At 40.0% G+C, this 24,117-nt stretch overlaps 1 protein-coding gene across 1 annotated transcript in view; it reads right to left on the reverse strand.

Annotated features, from left to right (window-relative positions):
• Nucleotides 1-24,117, reverse strand: part of LOC138352466 (coagulation factor V-like) — a 97,056-nt gene that overhangs the window by 59,997 nt on the left and 12,942 nt on the right. The gene's annotated exons all lie outside the window — the stretch shown is intronic.

The following is a 24,117-nucleotide window of genomic DNA, read 5'->3' on the forward strand; positions in this document are numbered from 1 at the left end:
ACCCCCCAGCAGTTTTTAAAAGGTCTTAAATGTCGGAAATTTGAGTCCTGAGCGTGATTTTTGAGCCGAATTCTGACTCTCTGCACCTATTTTCAGTTTCAAATTACGACGTTTCATACCGAAAATATGCCAATTACTGAAAACGTCGATGGGTCATATTGTGCCCAAACCCCCCCGCAATTTTCAAAATGTCTGAAATGTCGGAAATTTTACTCCTGAGCGTGATTTTTGAGCCGAATTCTGACTCTCTGCACCTATTTTCAGTTTCAAATTACGACTTTTTATACCGAAAATATGCCAATTACTGAAAAAGGCGATGGGTCATATTTTGCCCAAAACTTCCTGCAGTATTCAAAATCTCTGAAATGTTGGAAATTTGACTCCTGAGCGTGATTTTTTAGCCGAATTCTGACTCTCTGCACCTATTTTCAGTTTCAAATTACGACGTTTCATACCAAAAATATACCAATTACTGAAAACGGCGATGGGTCATATTTTGCCCAAACCCCCCTGCAGTTTTCAAAATGTCTGAAATGTCGGAAATTTGACTCCTGAGCGTGATTTTTTATCCGAATTCTGACTCTCTGCACCTATTTTCAGTTTCAAATTACGAAGTTTCATAACGAAAATATGCCAATTACTGTAAACGGTGATGGGTCATATTTTCCCCAAACCCCCCTGCAGTTTTCGAAATGTCTAAAATGTCGGAAATTTGACTCCTGAGCGTGATTTTTTATCCGAATTCTGACTCTCTGCACCTATTTTCAATTTCAAATTACGAATTTTTATACCGAAAATATGCCAATTACTGAAAACGGCGATGGGTCATATATTACCCAAACCCCCCTGCAGTTTTCAAAATGTCTGAAATGTCGGAAATTTTACTCCTGAGCGTGATTTTTGAGCCGAATTCTGACTCTCTGCACCTATTTTCAGTTTCAAATTACGACGTTTCATACCGAAAATATGCCAATTACTGAAAACGGCGATGGGTCATATTTTGCCCAAACCCCCCTGCAGTTTTCAAAATGTCTGAAATGTCGGAAATTTGACTCCTGAGCATGATTTTTGAGCCGAATTCTGACTCTCTGCACCTATTTTCAGTTTCAAATTACGACGTTTCATACCGAAAATATGCCAATTACTGTAAACAGCGATGGGTCATATTTTGCCCAAACCCCTCTGCAGTTTTCAAATTGTCTGAAATGTCGGAAATTTGACTCCTGAGCGTGATTTTTTATCCGAATTCTGACTCTCTGCACCTATTTTCAATTTCAAATTACGAATTTTTATACCGAAAATATGCCAATTACTGAAAACGGCGATGGGTCATATATTACCCAAACCCCCCTGCAGTTTTCAAAATATCTGAAATGTCGGAAATTTGACTCCTGAGCGTGATTTTTGAGCCGAATTCTGACACTCTGCACCTATTTTCAGTTTCAAATTACGACGTTTCATACCGAAAATATACCAATTACTGAAAACGGCGATGGGTCATATTTTGCCCAAACCCCCCTGCAGTTTTCAAAATGTCTGAAATGTCGGAAATTTGACTCCTGAGCATGATTTTTTATCCGAATTCTGACTCTCTGCACCTATTTTCAGTTTCAAATTACGACGTTTCATACCGAAAATATGCCAATTACTGTAAACGGCGATGGGTCATATTTTGTCCAAACCCCCCTGCAGTTTTCGAAATGTCTGAAATGTCGGAAATTTGACTCCTGAGCCTGATTTGGTATCCGAATTCTGACTCTCTGCACCTATTTTCTGTTTCAAATTACGACTTTTTATACCGAAAATATGCCAGTTACTGAAAACTGCGATGGGTCATATTTTGCCCAAACCTCCCTGCAGTTTTCAAAATGTCTGAAATGACGGAAATTTGACTCCTGAGCGTGATTTTTTATCCGAATTCTGACTCTCTGCACCTATTTTCAGTTTCAAATTACGAAGTTTCATACCGAAAATATGCCAATTACAGTAAACGGCGATTGGTCATATTTTCCCCAAACTCCCCTGCAGTTTTCAAAATGTCTGAAATGTCGGAAATTTGACTCCTGAGCGTGATTTTGTATCCGAATTCTGACTCTATGCACCTATTTTCAGTTTCAAATTACGACTTTTTCTTCCGAAAATATGCCAATTACTGTAAACGGCGATGGGTCATATTTTGCCCAAACCTCCCTGCAGTTTTCAAAATGTCTGAATTGTTGGAAATTTGACTCCTGAGCGTGATTTTTGAACCGAATTCTGACTCTCTGCACCTATTTTCAGTTTCAAATTACGACATTTCATACCGAAAATATGCCAATTACTGAAAACCGCTATGGGTCATATTTTGCCCAAACCCCCCTGCAGTTTTCAAAATGTCTGAAACGTCGGAAATTTTACTCCTGAGCGTGATTTTTGAGCCAAATTCTGACTCTCTGCACCTATTTTCAGTTTCAAATTACGACTTTTTATACCGAAAATATGCCAATTACTGAAAACGGCGATGGGTCATATTTTGCCCAAACCTTCCTGCAGTTTTCAAAATGTCTGAAATGTCGGAAATTTGACTCCTGAGCGTGATTTTTGAGCCGAATTCTGACTCTCTGCACCTATTTCCAGTTTCAAATTACGACGTTTCATACCGAATATATGCCAATTTCTGTAAACAGCGATGGGTCATATTTTGCCCAAACACCCCTGCAGTTTTCAAAATGTCTGAAATGTCGGAAATTTGACTCCTGAGCGTGATTTTGTATCCGAATTCTGACTCTCTGCACCTATTTTCAGCTTAAAATTACGATGTTTCATACCGAAAATATGCCAATTACTGAAAACAGCGATGGGTCATATTTTGCCCAAACCCCCCTGCAGTTTTCAAAATGTCTGAAATGTCGGAAATTTGACTCCTGAGCGTGATTTTTGAGCCGAATTCTGACTCTCTGCACCTATTTTCAGTTTCAAATTACGACGTTTCATTCCGAAAATATGATAATTACTGTAAACGGCGATGGGTCATATTTTGGCCAAACCCCCCTGCAGTTTTCAAAATGTCTGAAATGTCGGAAATTTGACTCCTTAGCATGATTTTTTATCGGAATTCTGACTCTCTGCACCTATTTTCAGTTTCAAATTACGACTTTTTATACCGAAAATATGCCAATTACTGAAAACTGCGATGGGTCATATTTTGCCCAAACCTCCCTGCAGTTTTCAAAATGTCTGAAATGACGGAAACTTGACTCCTGAGCGTGATTTTTTATCCGAATTCTGACTCTCTGCACCTATTTTCAGTTTCAAATTACGACTTTTTATACCGAAAATATGCCAATTACTGAAAACAGCGATGAGTCATATTTTGCCCAAACCCCCCAGCAGTTTTTAGAATGTCTGAAATGTTGGAAATTTGACTCCTGAGCGTGATTTTTTATCCGAATTCTGACTCTCTGCACCTATTTTCAGTTTCAAATTACGACGTTTCATACCAAAAATATACCAATTACTGAAAACGGCGATGGGTCATATTTTGCCCAAACCCCCCTGCAGTTTTCAAAATGTCTGAAATGTCGGAAATTTGACTCCTGAGCGTGATTTTTTATCCGAATTCTGACTCTCTGCACCTATTTTCAGTTTCAAATTACGAAGTTTCATAACGAAAATATGCCAATTACTGTAAACGGTGATGGGTCATATTTTCCCCAAACCCCCCTGCAGTTTTCGAAATGTCTAAAATGTCGGAAATTTGACTCCTGAGCGTGATTTTTTATCCGAATTCTGACTCTCTGCACCTATTTTCAATTTCAAATTACGAATTTTTATACCGAAAATATGCCAATTACTGAAAACGGCGATGGGTCATATATTACCCAAACCCCCCTGCAGTTTTCAAAATGTCTGAAATGTCGGAAATTTTACTCCTGAGCGTGATTTTTGAGCCGAATTCTGACTCTCTGCACCTATTTTCAGTTTCAAATTACGACGTTTCATACCGAAAATATGCCAATTACTGAAAACGGCGATGGGTCATATTTTGCCCAAACCCCCCTGCAGTTTTCAAAATGTCTGAAATGTCGGAAATTTGACTCCTGAGCATGATTTTTGAGCCGAATTCTGACTCTCTGCACCTATTTTCAGTTTCAAATTACGACGTTTCATACCGAAAATATGCCAATTACTGTAAACAGCGATGGGTCATATTTTGCCCAAACCCCTCTGCAGTTTTCAAATTGTCTGAAATGTCGGAAATTTGACTCCTGAGCGTGATTTTTTATCCGAATTCTGACTCTCTGCACCTATTTTCAATTTCAAATTACGAATTTTTATACCGAAAATATGCCAATTACTGAAAACGGCGATGGGTCATATATTACCCAAACCCCCCTGCAGTTTTCAAAATATCTGAAATGTCGGAAATTTGACTCCTGAGCGTGATTTTTGAGCCGAATTCTGACACTCTGCACCTATTTTCAGTTTCAAATTACGACGTTTCATACCGAAAATATACCAATTACTGAAAACGGCGATGGGTCATATTTTGCCCAAACCCCCCTGCAGTTTTCAAAATGTCTGAAATGTCGGAAATTTGACTCCTGAGCATGATTTTTTATCCGAATTCTGACTCTCTGCACCTATTTTCAGTTTCAAATTACGACGTTTCATACCGAAAATATGCCAATTACTGTAAACGGCGATGGGTCATATTTTGTCCAAACCCCCCTGCAGTTTTCGAAATGTCTGAAATGTCGGAAATTTGACTCCTGAGCCTGATTTGGTATCCGAATTCTGACTCTCTGCACCTATTTTCTGTTTCAAATTACGACTTTTTATACCGAAAATATGCCAGTTACTGAAAACTGCGATGGGTCATATTTTGCCCAAACCTCCCTGCAGTTTTCAAAATGTCTGAAATGACGGAAATTTGACTCCTGAGCGTGATTTTTTATCCGAATTCTGACTCTCTGCACCTATTTTCAGTTTCAAATTACGAAGTTTCATACCGAAAATATGCCAATTACAGTAAACGGCGATTGGTCATATTTTCCCCAAACCCCCCTGCAGTTTTCAAAATGTCTGAAATGTCGGAAATTTGACTCCTGAGCGTGATTTTGTATCCGAATTCTGACTCTATGCACCTATTTTCAGTTTCAAATTACGACTTTTTCTTCCGAAAATATGCCAATTACTGTAAACGGCGATGGGTCATATTTTGCCCAAACCTCCCTGCAGTTTTCAAAATGTCTGAATTGTTGGAAATTTGACTCCTGAGCGTGATTTTTGAACCGAATTCTGACTCTCTGCACCTATTTTCAGTTTCAAATTACGACATTTCATACCGAAAATATGCCAATTACTGAAAACCGCTATGGGTCATATTTTGCCCAAACCCCCCTGCAGTTTTCAAAATGTCTGAAACGTCGGAAATTTTACTCCTGAGCGTGATTTTTGAGCCAAATTCTGACTCTCTGCACCTATTTTCAGTTTCAAATTACGACTTTTTATACCGAAAATATGCCAATTACTGAAAACGGCGATGGGTCATATTTTGCCCAAACCTTCCTGCAGTTTTCAAAATGTCTGAAATGTCGGAAATTTGACTCCTGAGCGTGATTTTTGAGCCGAATTCTGACTCTCTGCACCTATTTCCAGTTTCAAATTACGACGTTTCATACCGAATATATGCCAATTTCTGTAAACAGCGATGGGTCATATTTTGCCCAAACACCCCTGCAGTTTTCAAAATGTCTGAAATGTCGGAAATTTGACTCCTGAGCGTGATTTTGTATCCGAATTCTGACTCTCTGCACCTATTTTCAGCTTAAAATTACGATGTTTCATACCGAAAATATGCCAATTACTGAAAACAGCGATGGGTCATATTTTGCCCAAACCCCCCTGCAGTTTTCAAAATGTCTGAAATGTCGGAAATTTGACTCCTGAGCGTGATTTTTGAGCCGAATTCTGACTCTCTGCACCTATTTTCAGTTTCAAATTACGACGTTTCATTCCGAAAATATGATAATTACTGTAAACGGCGATGGGTCATATTTTGGCCAAACCCCCCTGCAGTTTTCAAAATGTCTGAAATGTCGGAAATTTGACTCCTTAGCATGATTTTTTATCGGAATTCTGACTCTCTGCACCTATTTTCAGTTTCAAATTACGACTTTTTATACCGAAAATATGCCAATTACTGAAAACTGCGATGGGTCATATTTTGCCCAAACCTCCCTGCAGTTTTCAAAATGTCTGAAATGACGGAAACTTGACTCCTGAGCGTGATTTTTTATCCGAATTCTGACTCTCTGCACCTATTTTCAGTTTCAAATTACGACTTTTTATACCGAAAATATGCCAATTACTGAAAACAGCGATGAGTCATATTTTGCCCAAACCCCCCAGCAGTTTTTAGAATGTCTGAAATGTTGGAAATTTGACTCCTGAGCGTGATTTTTGAGCCGAATTCTGACTCTCTGCACCTATTTTCAGTTTCAAATTACGACGTTTCATACCGAAAATATACCAATTACTGAAAACGGCGATGGGTCATATTTTGCCCAAACCCCCCAGCAGTTTTTAAAAGGTCTTAAATGTCGGAAATTTGAGTCCTGAGCGTGATTTTTGAGCCGAATTCTGACTCTCTGCACCTATTTTCTGTTTCAAATTACGAAGTTTCATACCGAAAATATGCCAATTACTGTAAACGACGATGGGTCATATTTTGCCCAAACCCCCCTGCAGTTTTCAAAATGTCTGAAATGTCGGAAATTTGACTCCTGATCGTGATTTTTTTTCCGAATTCTGACTCTGCACCTATTTTCAGTTTCAAATTACGAATTTTTATACCGAAAATATGCCAATTACTGAAAACGGCGATGGGTCATATTTTGCCCAAACCCCCCTGCAGTTTTCAAAATGTCTGAAATGTCGAAAATTTGACTCCTGAGCGTGATTTTTGAGCCGAATTCTGACTCGCTGCACCTATTTTTAGTTTCAATTTACTACGTTTCATACCGAAAATATACCAATTACTGAAAACAGCGATGGGTCATATTTTGCCCAAACCCCCTGCAGTTTTTAAATTTCTGAAATGTCGGAAATTTGACTCCTGAGCGTGATTTTTGAGCCAAATTCTGACTCTCTGCACCTATTTTCAGTTTCAAATTACGACGTTTCCTACCGAAAATATGCCAATTACTGAAAACGGCGATGGGTCATATTTTGCCCAAACCCCCCTGCAGTTTTCAAAATGTCTGAAATGTTGGAAATTTGACTCCTGAGCGTGGTTTTTTAGCCGAATTCTGACTCTCTGCACCTATTTTCAGTTTCAAATTACGACGTTTCATACCGAAAATATGCCAATTACTGTAAACGTCGATGGGTCATATTTTGCCCAAACCCCCCCGCAATTTTCAAAATGTCTGAAATGTCGGAAATTTTACTCCTGAGCGTGATTTTTGAGCCGAATTCTGACTCTCTGCACCTATTTTCAGTTTCAAATTACGACTTTTTATACCGAAAATATGCCAATTACTGAAAAAGGCGATGGGTCATATTTTGCCCAAAACTTCCTGCAGTATTCAAAATCTCTGAAATGTTGGAAATTTGACTCCTGAGCGTGATTTTTGAGCCGAATTCTGACTCTCTGCACCTATTTCCAGTTTCAAATTACGACGTTTCATACCGAAAATATACCAATTACTGAAAACGACGATTGGTCATATTTTGCCCAAACCTCCCTGCAGTTTTTAAAATGTCTGAAATGTCGGAAATTTGACTCCTGAGCGTGATTTTTTATCCGAATTCTGACTCTCTGCACCTATTTTCAGTTTCAAATTACGACGTTTCATACTGAAAATATGCCAATTACTGTAAACGGCGATGGGTCATATTTTGCCCAAACCCCCCTGCAGCTTTCAAAATGTCTGAAATGTCGAAAATTTGACTCCTGAGCGTGATTTTTGAGCCGAATTCTGACTCTCTGCACCTATTTTCAGTTTCAAATTACGACTTTTTATACCGAAAATATGCCAATTACTGAAAACGGTGATGGGTAATATTTTGCCCAAACCCCCCTGCAGTTTTTAAAATGTCTGAAATGTCGGAAATTTGACTCCTGAGCGTGATTTTTTATCCGAATTGTGACTCTCTGCACCTATTTTCAGTTTCAAATTACGACGTTTCATACCGAAAATATACCAATTACTGAAAACGGCGATGGGTCATATTTTGCCCAAAACCCCCTGCAGTTTTCAAAATGTCTGAAATGCCGGAAATTTGACTCCTGAGCGTGATTTTTTATCCGAATTCTGACTCTCTGCACCTATTTTCAGTTTCAAATTACGACGTTTCATACCGAAAATATGCCAATTACTGTAAACGGCGATGGGTCATATTTTGTCCAAACCCCCGTGCAGTTTTCGAAATGTCTAAAATGTCGGAAATTTGACTCCTGAGCTTGATTTTTTATCCGAATTCTGACTCTCTGCACCTATTTTCAATTTCAAATTACGACTTTTTATACCGAAAATATGCCAATTACTGAAAACAGCGATGGGTCATATTTTACCCAAACCCCCCTGAAGTTTATAAAATGTCTGAAATGTCGGAAATTTTACTCCTGAGCGTGATTTTTGAGCCGAATTCTGACTCTCTGCACCTATTTTCAGTTTCAAATTACGACGTTTCATACCGAAAATATGCCAATTACTGAAAACGGCGATGGGTCATATTTTGCCCAAACCCCCCTGCAGTTTTCAAAATGTCTGAAATGTCGGAAATTTGACTCCTGAGCATGATTTTTGAGCCGAATTCTGACTCTCTGCACCTATTTTCAGTTTCAAATTACGACGTTTCATACCGAAAATATGCCAATTACTGTAAACAGCGATGGGTCATATTTTGCCCAAACCCCTCTGCAGTTTTCAAAATGTCTGAAATGTCGGAAATTTGACTCCTGAGCGTGTTTTTTTATCCGAATTCTGACTCTCTGCACCTATTTTCAGTTTCAAATTACGACTTTTTATACCGAAAATATGCCAATTACTGAAAACGGCGATGGGTCATATTTTGTCCAAACCCCCCTGCAGTTTTCAAAATGTCTGAAATGTCGGAAATTTGACTCCTGAGCGTGATCTTTGAGCCGAATTCTGACTCTCTGCACCTATTTTCAGTTTCAAATTACGACGTTTCATACCGAAAATATACCAATTACTGAAAACGGCGATGGGTCATATTTTGCCCAAACCCCCCTGCAGTTTTCAAAATGTCTGAAATGTCGGAAATTTGACTCCTGAGCATGATTTTTTATCCGAATTCTGACTCTCTGCACCTATTTTCAGTTTCAAATTACGACGTTTCATACCGAAAATATGCCAATTACTGTAAACGGCGATGGATCATATTTTGTCCAAACACCCCTGCAGTTTTCGAAATGTCTGAAATGTCGGAAATTTGACTCCTGAGACTGATTATTTATCCGAATTCTGACTCTCTGCACCTATTTTCTGTTTCAAATTACGACTTTTTATACCGAAAATATGCCAATTACTTAACACAGCGGATGAGTCATATTTTGCCCAAACCCCCCTGCAGTTTTCAAAATGTCTGAAATATCGGAAATTTGACTCTTGAGCGTGATTTTTTTCCGAATTCTGACTCTCTGCACCTATTTTCAGTTTCAAATTACGACTTTTTATACCGAAAATATGCCAATTACTGAAAACGGCGATGGGTCATATTTTGCCCAAACCCCCCTGCAGTTTTCAAAATGTCTGAAATGTCGGAAATTTGACTCGTGAGCGTGATTTTTGAGCCGAATTCTGACTCGCTGCACCTATTTTCAGTTTCAATTGACTACGTTTCATACCGAAAATATACCAATTACAGAAAACAGCGATGGGTCATATTTTGCCCAAACCCCCCTGCAGTTTTTAAAATGTCTGAAATGTTGGAAATTTGACTCCTGAGCGTGGTTTTTGAGCCGAATTCAGACTCTCTCCACCTATTTTCAGTTTCAAATTACGACGTTTCATACCGAAAATATGCCAATTACTGAAAACGTCGATGGGTCATATTTTGCCCAAACCCCCCTGCAATTTTCAAAATGTCTGAAATGTCGGAAATTTGACTCCTGAGCGTGTTTTTTGAGCCGAATTCTGACTCTCTTCACCTATTTTTAGTTTCAAATTACGACGTTTCATACCGAAAATATACCAATTACTGAAAACGGCGATGGGTCATATTTTGCCCAAACACCCCTGCAGTTTTAAATGTCTGAAATGTCGGAAATTTGACTCCTGAGCGTGATTTTTGAGCCGAATTCTGACTCTCTGCACCTATTTTCAGTTTCAAATTACGACTTTTTTACCGAAAATATGCCAATTACTGAAAACGGCGATGGGTCATAATTTGCCCAAAACTTCCTGCAGTATTCAAAATGTCTGAAATGTCGGAAATTTGACTCCTGAGCGTGATTTTTTATCCGAATTCTGACTCTCTGAACCAATTTTCAGTTTCTAATTACGAATTTTTATACCGAAAATATGCCAATTACTGAAAACGGCGATGGGTCATATTTTGCCCAAACCCCCCTGCAGTGTTCAAAATGTCTGAAATGTCGGAAATTTGACTCCTGAGCGTGTTTTTTGAGCCGAATTCTGACTCTCTTCACCTATTTTTAGTTTCAAATTACGACGTTTCATACCGAAAATATACCAATTACTGAAAACGGCGATGGGTCATATTTTGCCAAAACACCCCTGCAGTTTTAAATGTCTGAAATGTCGGAAATTTGACTCCTGAGCGTGATTTTTGAGCCGAATTCTGACTCTCTGCACCTATTTTCAGTTTCAAATTACGACGTTTCATACCGAAAATATGCCAATAACTGTAAACAGCGATGGGTCATATTTTGCCCAAACCCCCCTGCAGCTTTCAAAATGTCTGAAATGTCGGAAATTTGACTCCTGAGCGTGATTTTTTATCCTAATTCTGACTCTCTGCTCCTATTTTCAGTTTCAAATTACGACGTTTCATAACGAAAATATACCAATTACTGAAAACGGCGATGGGTCATATTTTGCCCAAACCCCCCTGCAGTTTTCAAAATGTCTGAAATGTCGGAAATTTGACTCCTGAGCGTGATTTTTTATCCGAATTCTGACTCTCTGCACCTATTTTCAGTTTCAAATTACGACGGTTCATACCGAAAATATGCCAATTACTGTAAAGTGCGATTGGTCATATTTTGTCCAAACCCCCGTGCAGTTTTCGAAATGTCTTAAATGTCGGAAATTTGACTCCTGAACGTGATTTTTTATCCGAATTCTGACTCTCTGCACCTATTTTCAATTTCAAATTACGACTTTTTATACCGAAAATATGCCAATTACTGAAAACGGCGATGGGTCATATTTTGCCCAAACCCCCCTGCAGTTTTCAAAATGTCTGAAATGTCGGAAATTTGACTCCTGAGCGTGATTTTTTATCCGAATTCTGACTCTCTGCACCTAATTTCAGTTTCAAATTACGAATTTTTATACCGAAAATATGCCAATTACTGAAAACGGCGATGGGTCATATTTTGCCCAAACCCCCCTGCAGTTTTCAAAATGTCTGAAATGTCGGAAATTTTACTCCTGAGCGTGATTTTTGAGCCAAATTCTGACTCTCTGCACCTATTTTCAGTTTCAAATTACGAAGTTTCATACCGAAAATATGCCAATTTCTGAAAACGGCGATGGGTCATATTTTGCCCAAACCCCCCTGCAGTTTTCAAAATGTCTGAAATGTCGGAAATTTGACTCCTGAGCGTGGTTTTTGAGCCGAATTCTGACTCTCTGCACCTATTTTCAGTTTCAAATTACGACGTTTCATACCGAAAATATGCCAATTACTGAAAACGTCGATAGGTCATATTTTGCCCAAACCCCCCTGCAATTTTCAAAATGTCTGAAATGTCGGAAATTTTACTCCTGAGCGTGATTTTTGAGCCAAATTCTGACTCTCTGCACCTATTTTCAGTTTCAAATTACGACTTTTTATACCGAAAATATGCCAATTACTGAAAACGGCGATGGGTCATATTTTGCCCAAAACTTCCTGCAGTATTCAAAATGTCTGAAATGTCGGAAATTTGCTTCCTGAGTGTGATTTTTTATCCGAATTCTGACTCTCTGCACCTAATTTCAGTTTCTAATTACGACTTTTTATACCGAAAATATGCCAATTACTGAAAATGGCGATGGGTCATATTTTGCCCAAACCCCCCTGCAGTTTTCAAAATGTCTGAAATGTCGGAAATTTGACTCCTGAGCGTGTTTTTTGAGCCGAATTCTGACTCTCTGCACCTATTTTCAGTTTCAAATTACGACGTTTCATACCGAAAATATACCAATTACTGAAAACGGCGATGGGTCATATTTTGCCCAAACCCCCCTGCAGTTTTTAAAATGTCTGAAATGTCGGAAATTTGACTCCTGAGCGTGATTTTTGAGCCGAATCCTGACTCTCTGCACCTATTTTCAGTTTCAAATTACGACGTTTCATACCGAAAATATGCAAATTACTGTAAACATCGATGGGTCATATTTTGCCCAAACCCCCCCTGCAGCTTTCAAAATGTCTGAAATGTCGGAAATTTGACTCCTGAGCGTGATTTTTTATCCGAATTCTGACTCTTTGCACCTATTTTCAGTTTCAAATTACGACGTTTCATACCGAAAATATACCAATTACTGAAAACGGCGATGGGTCATATTTTGCCCAAACCCCCCTGCAGTTTTCAAAATGTCTGAAATGTCGGAAATTTGACTCCTGATCGTGATTTTTTATCCGAATTCTGACTCTCTGCACCTATTTTCAGTTTCAAATTACGACGGTTCATACCGAAAATATGCCAATTACTGTAAACGGCGATGGGTCATATTTTGTCCAAACCCCCGTACAGTTTTCGAAATGTCTAAAATGTCGGAAATTTGACTCCTGAACGTGATTTTTTATCCGAATTCTGACTCTCTGCACCTATTTTCAGTTTCAAATTACGACGTTTCATACCGAAAATATGCCAATTACTGAAAACGTCGATGGGTCATATTTTGCCCAATCCCCCCTGCAATTTTCAAATTGTCTGAAATGTCGGAACTTTTACTCCTGAGCGTGATTTTTGAGCCAAATTCTGACTCTCTGCACCTATTTTCAGTTTCAAATTACGACGTTTCATACCGAAAATATGCCAATTACTGAAAACGTCGATGGGTCATATTTTGCCCAAACCCCCCTGCAATTTTCAAAATGTCTGAAATGTCGGAAATTTGACTCCTGAGCGTGATTTTTTATCCGAATTCTGACTCTCTGCACCTATTTTCAGTTTCAAATTACGACGGTTCATACCGAAAATATGCCAATTACTGTAAACGGCGATGGGTCATATTTTGTCCAAACCCCCGTGCAGTTTTCGAAATGTCTAAAATGTCGGAAATTTGACTCCTGAACGTGATTTTTTATCCGAATTCTGACTCTCTGCACCTATTTTCAGTTTCAAATTACGACTTTTTTTACCGAAAATATGCCAATTACTGAAAACAGCGATGAGTCATATTTTGCCCAAACCCCCCTGCAGTTTTCAGAATGTCTTAAATGTCGGAAATTTGATTCCTGATCGTGATTTTTTTTCCGAATTCTGACTCTCTGCACCTATTTTCAGTTTCAAATTACGACTTTTTATACCGAAAATATGCCAATTACTGAAAACGGCGATGGGTCATATTTTGCCCAAACCACCCTGCAGTTTTCAAAATGTCTGAAGTGTCGGAAATTTGACTCCTGAGCGTGATTTTTGAGCCGAATTCTGACTCGCTGCACCTATATTCAGTTTCAATTTACTAAGTTTCATACCGAAAATATACCAATTACAGAAAACAGCGATGGGTCATATTTTGCCCAAACCCCCCTGCAGTTTTTAAAATGTCTGAAATGTCGGAAATTTGACTCCTGAGCGTGATTTTTGAGCCAAATTCTGTCTCTCTGCACCTATTTTCAGTTTCAAATTACGACGTTTCCTACCGAAAATATGCCAATTACTGAAAACGGCGATGGGTCATATTTTGCCCAACCCCCCTGCAATTTTCAAAATGTCTGAAATGTCGGAAATTTTACTCCTGAGCGTGATTTTTGAGCCAAATTCTGACTCTCTGCACCTATTTTCAGTTTCAAATTACGACGTTTCATACCGAAAATATGCCAATTACTGAAAACGTCGATGGGTCATATTTTGCCCAAACCCCCCTGCAATTTTCAAAATGTCTGAAATGTCGGAAATTTTACTCCTGAGCGTGATTTTTTATCCGAATTCTGACTCTCTGCACCAATTTTCTGTTTCTAATTACGACTTTTTATACCGAAAATATGCCAATTACTGAAAACGGCGATGGGTCATATCATGGCTATTCCAAAGGAAACAGAGATTTAGTATAAATGGGGTTAAATCAGAGTGGGATAATGTTGTTAGTGGAGTACCTCAGGGCTCTGTCCTGGGACCTCTGTTGTTTATAATATATATAAATGATTTAGATTCAGGTTTGAGTAGCAACATTTGCAAATTTGCCGATGATACGAAAATCGGTAGGGAAATTAATTTGGAGGAGGACTTACTATCACTTCAAGTTGATCTGGATAGGGTTTTGAAATGGTCAAATGATTGGCAAATGCAGTTTAATGCTGATAAATGTAAAGTTCTGAGGCTAGGAAATGATGATAAAGTTACAAGATACGAGCTAGATGATTTTGAGATTGCGAAGTCGGATTGCGAAAGGGATCTGGGAGTTATGATTAGTAAGAATTTAAAACAAAAGGATCAATGCATGAATGTTCGTAATAAGGCGAATAGTACACTGGGATTTATTAATCGAAGCGTTAGTAACAAGACACCTGGTGTGGTTCTTAAGCTATATCTTGCTCTGGTTAGGCCCCATTTAGATTATGCAGTTCAGTTTTGGTCGCCGTATTATAGTATGGATAGTATGGTACGATAGTACGTATTATAGTATGGATAGTATGGATATTCTAAACAAAGCACAGGAACGTAGTATACCATACAAATTGAATAGATCGTATACTAATGACCCAAAGTGGATAACAAAGAATTTGAAGAACCTTATAGGTAAAAATAGAGCTTGGTACAAAAGGATTAAAAATGGGGAGGTCACTTTAGAACAGGAATTCGTACAACTGGTTAGAAATGTTAAAAAAGAGATAAGGAAAGCAAAAAGAAACTATGAAGTTCGCATAGCAGGGCAAGCAAAGACAAATCCTAAAGGGTTTTTTCAGTTATATCGTACTAAGACTAGGGAAAGGATAGGTCCATTAAAAACTGAGACAGGTCAAATAACAGATAGTGATGAAGAGATGAGTAGTATTTTTAATAAATATTTTGTATCTGTATTTACTAAAGAGGAACTTAACAATATGCCTTCAGCCGAACAAGTCTATGTGGGTGGGGACGAGGACAGGTTGACGAGTTTAGCAGTTACCAGGGAGGATGTTCTTAAACAAATAGTAAAACTCAAACCAAACAAATCCCCAGGGCCGGATGAAGTGTTTGCTAGGGTGCTTAAAGAATGCAAAGAGGAGCTTTGTGACCCACTGTCAACCATATTTAATAAATCAATAGAGTCAGGCAGAGTGCCAGAGTTTTGGAAAGTTGCTAATGTGATACCAGTTTTTAAGAAAGGAGATAGATCACTTGCGTCTAACTATCGACCAATTAGCCTAACGTCTATTGTGGGAAAGTTACTCGAATCTATAATAGCAAATAAAATTCGTCTTCATCTTGAAAAACATAAATTAATAATTGAGTCGCAACATGGTTTTATAAATGGCCGTTCATGTTTAACAAATTTGTTATCTTTTTATTCTAGCATTGTTGAGGCAGTTGATAGTGGTAAGGATTGCGATGTTGTATACCTTGACTTTAGCAAAGCTTTTGATACAGTGCCACATGAAAGACTGATTAAAAAAATAGAGTCTCATGGTATTGGGGGTGCTATATTAAGCTGGATTAGGGCATGGCTATACCAAAGGAAACAGAGAGTTAGTATAAATGGAATCAAGTCAGAGTGGGAAAATGTTGTAAGTGGAGTGCCTCAAGGCTCTGTCCTGGGACCTCTGTTGTTTATAATATATATAAATGATTTAGATTCAGGTTTGAGTAGCAACATTTGCAAATTTGCCGATGATACGAAAATCGGTAGGGAAATTAATTCGGAGGAGGACTCACTATCACTTCAAGTTGATCTAGATAGGGTTTTGAAATGGTCAAAGGATTGGCAGATGCAGTTTAATGCTGATAAATGTAAAGTTCTGAGGTTAGGTAATGATGATAGAGTTACAAGATACGAGCTAGATGGTGTTGTGATTGCGAAGTCGGATTGCGAAAGGGATCTGGGAGTTATGATTAGTAAGAATTTAAAACAAAAGGATCAATGCATAAATGTTCGTAATAAGGCAAATCGGACACTTGGATTTATTAATCGCAGCGTTAGTAACAAGACACCTGGTGTGGTTCTCAAGCTATATCTTGCTCTAGTTAGGCCCCATTTAGATTATGCAGTTCAGTTTTGGTCGCCATATTATAGAATGGATATAAATTCCGTTGAACGTGTCCAGCGTAGGATGACTAAGTTAATTCCCCAAATTAGAAATCTTTCATATGAAGAAAGATTAACAAAGCTTAAGTTGCATTCACTGGAAAGGCGAAGAGTTAGGGGTGACATGATAGAGGTTTACAAGTGGATGAATGGACATAACCGGGGGGATATTAATAGGGTATTAAAAGTATCAACACAGGACAGAACACGAAACAATGGATATAAATTGGATAAGTTTAGATTTAGGAAAGACTTGGGTAAATACTGGTTCAGTAACAGGGTTGTTGATTTGTGGAACCAATTGCCGCGTAACATTGTGGAGGTGGGGTCCCTCGATTGTTTCAAGCACGGGTTGGACAAGTATATGAGTGGGATTGGGTGGTTATAGAATAGGAGCTGCCTCGTATGGGCCAATAGGCCTTCTGCAGTTACCTTTGTTCTTATGTTCTTATGTTCTTATATAAATTCACTTGAACGTGTCCATCGTAGGATGACTAAGTTAATTCCCCAAATTAGAAATCTTTCATATGAAGAAAGATTAACAAAGCTTAAGTTGCATTCACTGGAAAGGCGAAGAGTTAGGGGTGACATGATAGAGGTTTACAAGTGGATGAATGGACATAACAGGGGGGATATTAATAGGGTATTAAAAATATCAACACAAGACAGAACACGAAGCAATGGGTATAAATTGGATAAGTTTATATTTAGGAAAGACTTGGGTAAATACTGGTTCAGTAACAGGGTTGTTGATTTGTGGAACCAATTGCCGCGTAACGTGGTAGAGCTTGTGTCCCTCGATTGTTTCAAGCGCGGGTTGGACAAGTATATGAGTGGGATTGGGTGGTTATAGAATAGGAGCTGCCTCGTATGGGCCAATAGGCCTTCTGCAGTTACCTTTGTTCTTATGTTCTACATAATTCTTATGTTCTTAATTTGTGAAACCAATTACCGCGTAAGGTGGTGGAGGTGGGGTCCCTCGATTGTGTCAAACGTGGGTTGGAGATGTATATGAGTGGGCCTGGGAGGTTATAAATAGAAGCGGCCTCGTATTGTACAATAGGCCCATACACTTGTACACCTATATCATGTCAACCCACTTGTTCTTTGCCTTTCTAGAGAATGTAAATTAAGCTTTGGAAATCTTTCCACACAGAAATCTCAATAGCGTGATGCATCATATGAACAAATCCACAAGGGCCGTGATAAGGGTTCAAACCTACATCCGAGAGGATCCCAGACGCTGCCTTAATCGACTGAGCTACGACACGGTTAAACGAATTTCAACCAGAAGTTCTACTGCCTTTACTTGGATCCTGCAGCTTCTCCGAGACACAAACCATGTCGTAGCTCAATCTTTAAGGCAGCGTCTGGGCAAGATGGAAAAGGTCCAAAATTTTGAATAATCATAGGATGCTCAAGAAATGCTATGAGATAATGAAAATGGAATTGAGTCTGAAGCTTATTTGGGATAAGATTTCGGAGATTAATGTAGCCTCTACCATTAGATTAATGAGAGGTGGGGCCTGGCCCAGGACCCACCTCTCATTCTCCCCGATTGATTGATTGATAAAGATTAAGCCACCCAAGAGGTGGCACGGGCATGAATAGCCTGTAAGTGGTACAATTTTTTGTTCAGTAATTCTTTTCAGTATTCTGAGGTCGCATTTAATCGTCAAGCTGTTATCGCGGGGGAGGATACTGCTTGACAGTATTTATGAGGTTGTCCAGCTGCTGGACACCGCCCCCCGCCCCCGTAAGGTACGGGCTCACCATAGCCCGTGCTACTTGGAACTTGTTCCGAATAGCTGAATCTATAACAACAACAACATGCTGGACACCGGGGCAGGACGAGAGAGACATCTCCCGCAAACACATCACAAGGCGCAGTGTGGTCACAATGCGACCCAAACGTCTTAAGGTCAGAGCTACTCCACTTGACGGTCATGCTATCGGAAGAAGCAATACTTTAAAGGTCCTGAATGACGTAACTGGCCTCAAACCCGCTGACATTAGTCAGGAAGGTGAAGATATCGTGCTCTACTTTTCATGTGAAGAGGAGCTAGAAAAACTCCTCACTAACGATGCCTTTCTTCGCAAAGAGCACCACCTACATCCTCGTCACGCTGGGTGCAGTCGCACCTCCACAGATCTCCAGTATCATCTATTGATACTGGTGATGGCTCAAAAGGGCCACCACTTACCAATTCATGCCCGTGCCACTTATTGGGTGGCTTCATCTTCATCTTAACACATTCACAAGGGAGACATCTCCCATCATGCAGGGGGCATTCGCACCTCCACAGATCTCCAGTATCAGCTCTTGATACTGGTAATGGCTTAAAATGGCCACCACTTACGGGCTATTCATGCCCGTGCCACCTTTTGGGTGGCTTAATCTTCATCATCATCATCTACATCCTCACTTCCCACGTCAGTTCCTGGCCGGAAGAACTGTTTTTACCAGCAGGACCAGCCGGTGGATCGCTGAGCGACCTCAACATATCATAAACAATATCGAGGACGAAAATCCAAACCTGTCGGTGTTCAACCTAGAGTTCTGCAACACCGACAAAACATCAGTGAAGATTACGTTCACCACCATAGCTGCGGCCACCCAGGCTGCCACACAAGGATTCTACTGCTTCTATATTTTTTACTTTTTACTTCTACTTTTTATGTTAAAAACATGAATTAATAATTGAGTCGCAACATGGTTTTATAAATGGCCGTTCATGTTTAACAAATTTGTTATCTATTTATTCTAGCATTGTTGAGGCAGTTGATAGTGGTAAGGATTGCGATGTTGTGTACCTTGACTTTAGCAAAGCTTTTGATACAGTGCCACATGAAAGACTGATTAAAAAGATAGAGTCTCATGGTATTGGGAGTGCTATATTAAGCTGGATTAGGGCATGGCTATACCAAAGGAAACAGAGAGTTAGTATAAATGGAGTCAAGTCAGAGTGGGAAAATGTTGTAAGTGGGGTGCCTCAGGGCTCTGTCCTGGGACCTCTGTTGTTTATAATAAGAACATAAGAACATAAGAACAAAGGTAACTGCAGAAGGCCTATTGGCCCATACGAGGCAGCTCCTATTCTATAACCACCCAATCCCACTCATATACTTGTCCAACCCGTGCTTGAAACAATCGAGGGACCCCACCTCCACAATGTTACGCGGCAATTGGTTCCACAAATCAACAACCCTGTTACTGAACCAGTATTTACCCAAGTCTTTCCTAAATCTAAACTTATCCAATTTATATCCATTGTTTCGTGTTCTGTCCTGTGTTGATACTTTTAATACCCTATTAATATCCCCCCGGTTATGTCCATTCATCCACTTGTAAACCTCTATCATGTCACCCCTAACTCTTCGCCTTTCCAGTGAATGCAACTTAAGCTTTGTTAATCTTTCTTCATATGAAAGATTTCTAATTTGGGGAATTAACTTAGTCATCCTACGCTGGACACGTTCAAGTGAATTTATATCCATTCTATAATATGGCGACCAAAACTGAACTGCATAATCTAAATGGGGCCTAACTAGAGCAAGATATAGCTTGAGAACCACACCAGGTGTCTTGTTACTAACGCTGCGATTAATAAATCCAAGTGTCCGATTTGCCTTATTACGAACATTTATGCATTGATCCTTTTGTTTTAAATTCTTCCTAATCATAACTCCCAGATCCCTTTCGCAATCCGACTTCGCAATCACAACACCATCTAGCTCGTATCTTGTAACTCTATCATCATTACCTAACCTCAGAACTTTACATTTATCAGCATTAAACTGCATCTGCCAATCCTTTGACCATTTCAAAACCCTATCTAGATCAACTTGAAGTGATAGTGAGTCCTCCTCCGAATTAATTTCCCTACCGATTTTCGTATCATCGGCAAATTTGCAAATGTTGCTACTCAAACCTGAATCTAAATCATTTATATATATTATAAACAACAGAGGTCCCAGGACAGAGCCTTGAGGCACTCCACTTACAACATTTTCCCACTCTGACTTGATTCCATTTATACTAACTCTCTGTTTCCTTTGGTAAAGCCATGCCCTAATCCAGCTTAATATAGCACCCCCAATACCATGAGACTCTATCTTTTATATATATAAATGATTTAGATTCAGGTTTGAGTAGCAACATTTGCAAATTTGCCGATAATACGAAAATCGGTAGGGAAATTAATTCGGAGGAGGACTCACTATCACTTCAAGTTGATCTAGATAGGGTTTTGAAATGGTCGAAGGATTGGCAGATGCAGTTTAATGCTGATAAATGTAAAGTTCTGAGGTTAGGTAATGATGATAGGGTTACAAGATACGAGCTAGATGGTGTTGAGCTTGCGAAGTCGAATTGCGAAAGGGATCTGGGAGTTATGATTAGCAAGAATTTAAAACAAAAGGATCAATGCATGAATGTTCGTAATAAGGCAAATCGGACACTTGGATTTATTAATCGCAGCGTTAGTAACAAGACACCTGGTGTGGTTCTCAATCTATGTCTTGCTCTAGTTAGGTCCCATTTACATTATGCAGTTCAGTTTTGGTCGCCATATTATAGAACGGATATAAATTCACTTGAACGTGTCCAGCGTAGGATGACTAAGTTAATTCCCCAAATTAGAAATCTTTCATATGAAGAAAGATTAACAAAGCTTAAGTTGCATTCACTGGAAAGGCGAAGAGTTAGGGGCGACATGATTGAGGTTTACAAGTGGGTGAATGGACATAACAAAGGGGATATAAATAGGGTATTAAAACCATCAACACAAGACAGAACACGAAACAATGGGTATAAATTGGATAAGTTTAGATTTAGGAAAGACTTGGGTAAATACTGGTTCAGTAACAGGGTTGTTGATTTGTGGAACCAATTGCCGCGTAACATTGTGGAGGTGGGGTCCCTCGATTGTTTCAAGCATGGGTTGGACGTGTATATGAGTGGGATTGGGTGGTTATAACTAGGAGCTGCCTCGTATGGGCCAACAGGCCTTCTGCAGTTGATTTTGTTCTTATGTTCTTCGGACTAAAAATACCACCCCACCAAATAAAAAAAGAATGATACCATGAGATCCAGCAGTGCTTTAAGTGCTACGAGCTCTCCCACCCGACCAACAAGTGTCAGCACCCTGTCCAGAGGTGCAGCCTGTGCGCACTGGACCATCACTACTCCATATGCAAGGCAACAGTCCATCACTGCTTGCTCTGTGATAGCAATCACCCCGCAATTTCCTACCGCTGCCCCCGCAGACAGGAAAGCATCAAGGCCTAGGTTGAAGCCAAAAGAAACAACTCGTCTACCTCCTCGACCGGAGCCTCAAGCGTTCAACTCACCGCCTTAGCTCTCACTAGTCGACCAGACGACTTGCCGGTCCTACCAACATGTGGCTCCTCCCAGCAGGCGACACAGCCTTCTCATTGGGGACCCAAGGTCCCACAGGCTCCTTCAGAGCCCCCTGTATCACATGCAGGCATTATCCCTGGTCTTCCTAAACTAGCGGAAAGGCTTGCAGACAAAGTATGCCTGCTTTGTCAGTGAACTAAACGCATTATACATTGACAATGGCCTGGCCCCCATCATAGCCACTAGCGTAAATCTCACTGCCTCCTCTACCACACCGGAGACTACCACCAGGACAACCAAGTGGTCAACTTCAACACCGACTCCAGAACCGCCCATGACCCGGGCGACACAGAGGTAATTCCTTCTCCAGCTCCCAACACTCCTACCATCACTATCTCAGCAGCCGCGCTAGCAGACGTGCTGTCTCCAAACGATAACAGCACCACCAGTGCTCCTGAAATAGCTACAACCCCCAATCAACGACACCTAAACCTACCTAAGGCTGCGAGGCGAAAGACGAAAACGCCCACTACGGAGGTTTCGGACTCCTCAGACGAGGAAATCATAGTAGGAGCTCCACCGCCGCATCACAAATACGACACCTACAAGACTTCCAAACTCTAACGACAGCACTGCTCAGCCAAAGTCGCAGGCAAAGAAAAAATGGAAAACCTAGAAGTTTTCTACACTAACCCCACCAACTCCATAACTGGTACAGCCAGCCTTCCAGGCTGAAAACCATCATGAAGACCCCCATCCATCGCCACATCTCTAGTATCAGCCACTGATACAGATAATGGCTCCAAAGAGACTACTTACGGGCTCACCATAGCCCGTGCTACTGGAACTTATCGTTCTGAGTAGCGAATCTTAAACAACAACAACAACATGCTGGACACCTTTTTTGACCAGGAGAGTGGCTGTGTTGATGGCTTCAGGGTGGCTACTGCAAGATTCAGGGACTCTTAAAGCTCTTCTAAGGTCGTTGGTTGCTTCACATTCCAGAAGATAGTGAAGTAATGGCATTTCTGTGACAGTTTGGCAGAAGATGCACTCTCTCTGTCGGGGTTCACCAATCTCCCAGTTGCATCTGTAACCTAGTCATAGTCTATATAACCTTACTGCTATTTCCCTGTGGATTCCATTTGGGATATTTAACTTTTCTAATTTGGTTGGCTGAAGATACCATATTGCAGAGGGCGAACCATCAGCTACTCTCTGGTGTAGATAGGCCTTGTTGAGGTGTGAGAATCTTTTGGTGATGATGTATTTTATGTTCTCTAGGCTGGGTTGAATTGTTTTATGTATCACTGGATGACGAGTTGCCAATTTAGCAATTTCATCAGCTTTCTCATTTAATGTGATTCCAACATGGGTTGGGATTCAGTTTAAGGTTATGTTGAGTCCTTTGCCTTTAGCGACTGCTCCAAGATACAAAATGTTGTAAATTATTTCCACGTTATCTTTCCACTGTTTTGTCCTAATATTTGAAGCGCAGCTTTTGAGTCTGTGTATATGATTGCATTTTGAGTGTTTTGTTCAATCGCATATGCGAATGCCTGTTGTATGGCAAACAGCTCAGTTTGGGGTGATGATACTAGTCCTCCCAGTCTCCCATGCCTTTATGCTGGCCGTGCAAAGAGCAGCGCCAGCACTCTCATATTCTGTGTCAACCGATCCGTCTGTGAAGATGTGGGTGGCTCCTGCTACTTTTATGCTATACATTTGCTTTTCTATTATGCGCCTTAGGATTGTTAGATTGCTTTTTCATTGGGAGACTTTCTATTACTATTTTGAAAGTTAGCTCTTCCCACGGTGCGGAAGAAGTGTAATTTGGGTGTAGTTGATCACCCTCTCTATCAAGAATCATGCTTTTTAAATGTAGTCTGTTTAGGACATTTCCTGCTCTTGCAGCCCAAGAGTTTCCATTGTTTTGGCCAAGTCCAACCACCAAGGCCTGCCGTACTGGGATTGAACCAGGAGAAATAATTATCTTATTGATAATTATAGCTGTTCTTTGTGATATTCTTTCTTGAAGAGAGGGTAAACCAGTCTTTTAAACCGTTAGGGTAAACCGTTTCCAGTCTTAGAGATTCAAGCCTGGTCCACATGGGGGCT

The sequence above is a fragment of the Procambarus clarkii genome, chromosome 53 (genome assembly GCF_040958095.1).
Source record: "Procambarus clarkii isolate CNS0578487 chromosome 53, FALCON_Pclarkii_2.0, whole genome shotgun sequence".
NCBI lineage: Eukaryota > Metazoa > Arthropoda > Malacostraca > Decapoda > Cambaridae > Procambarus > Procambarus clarkii.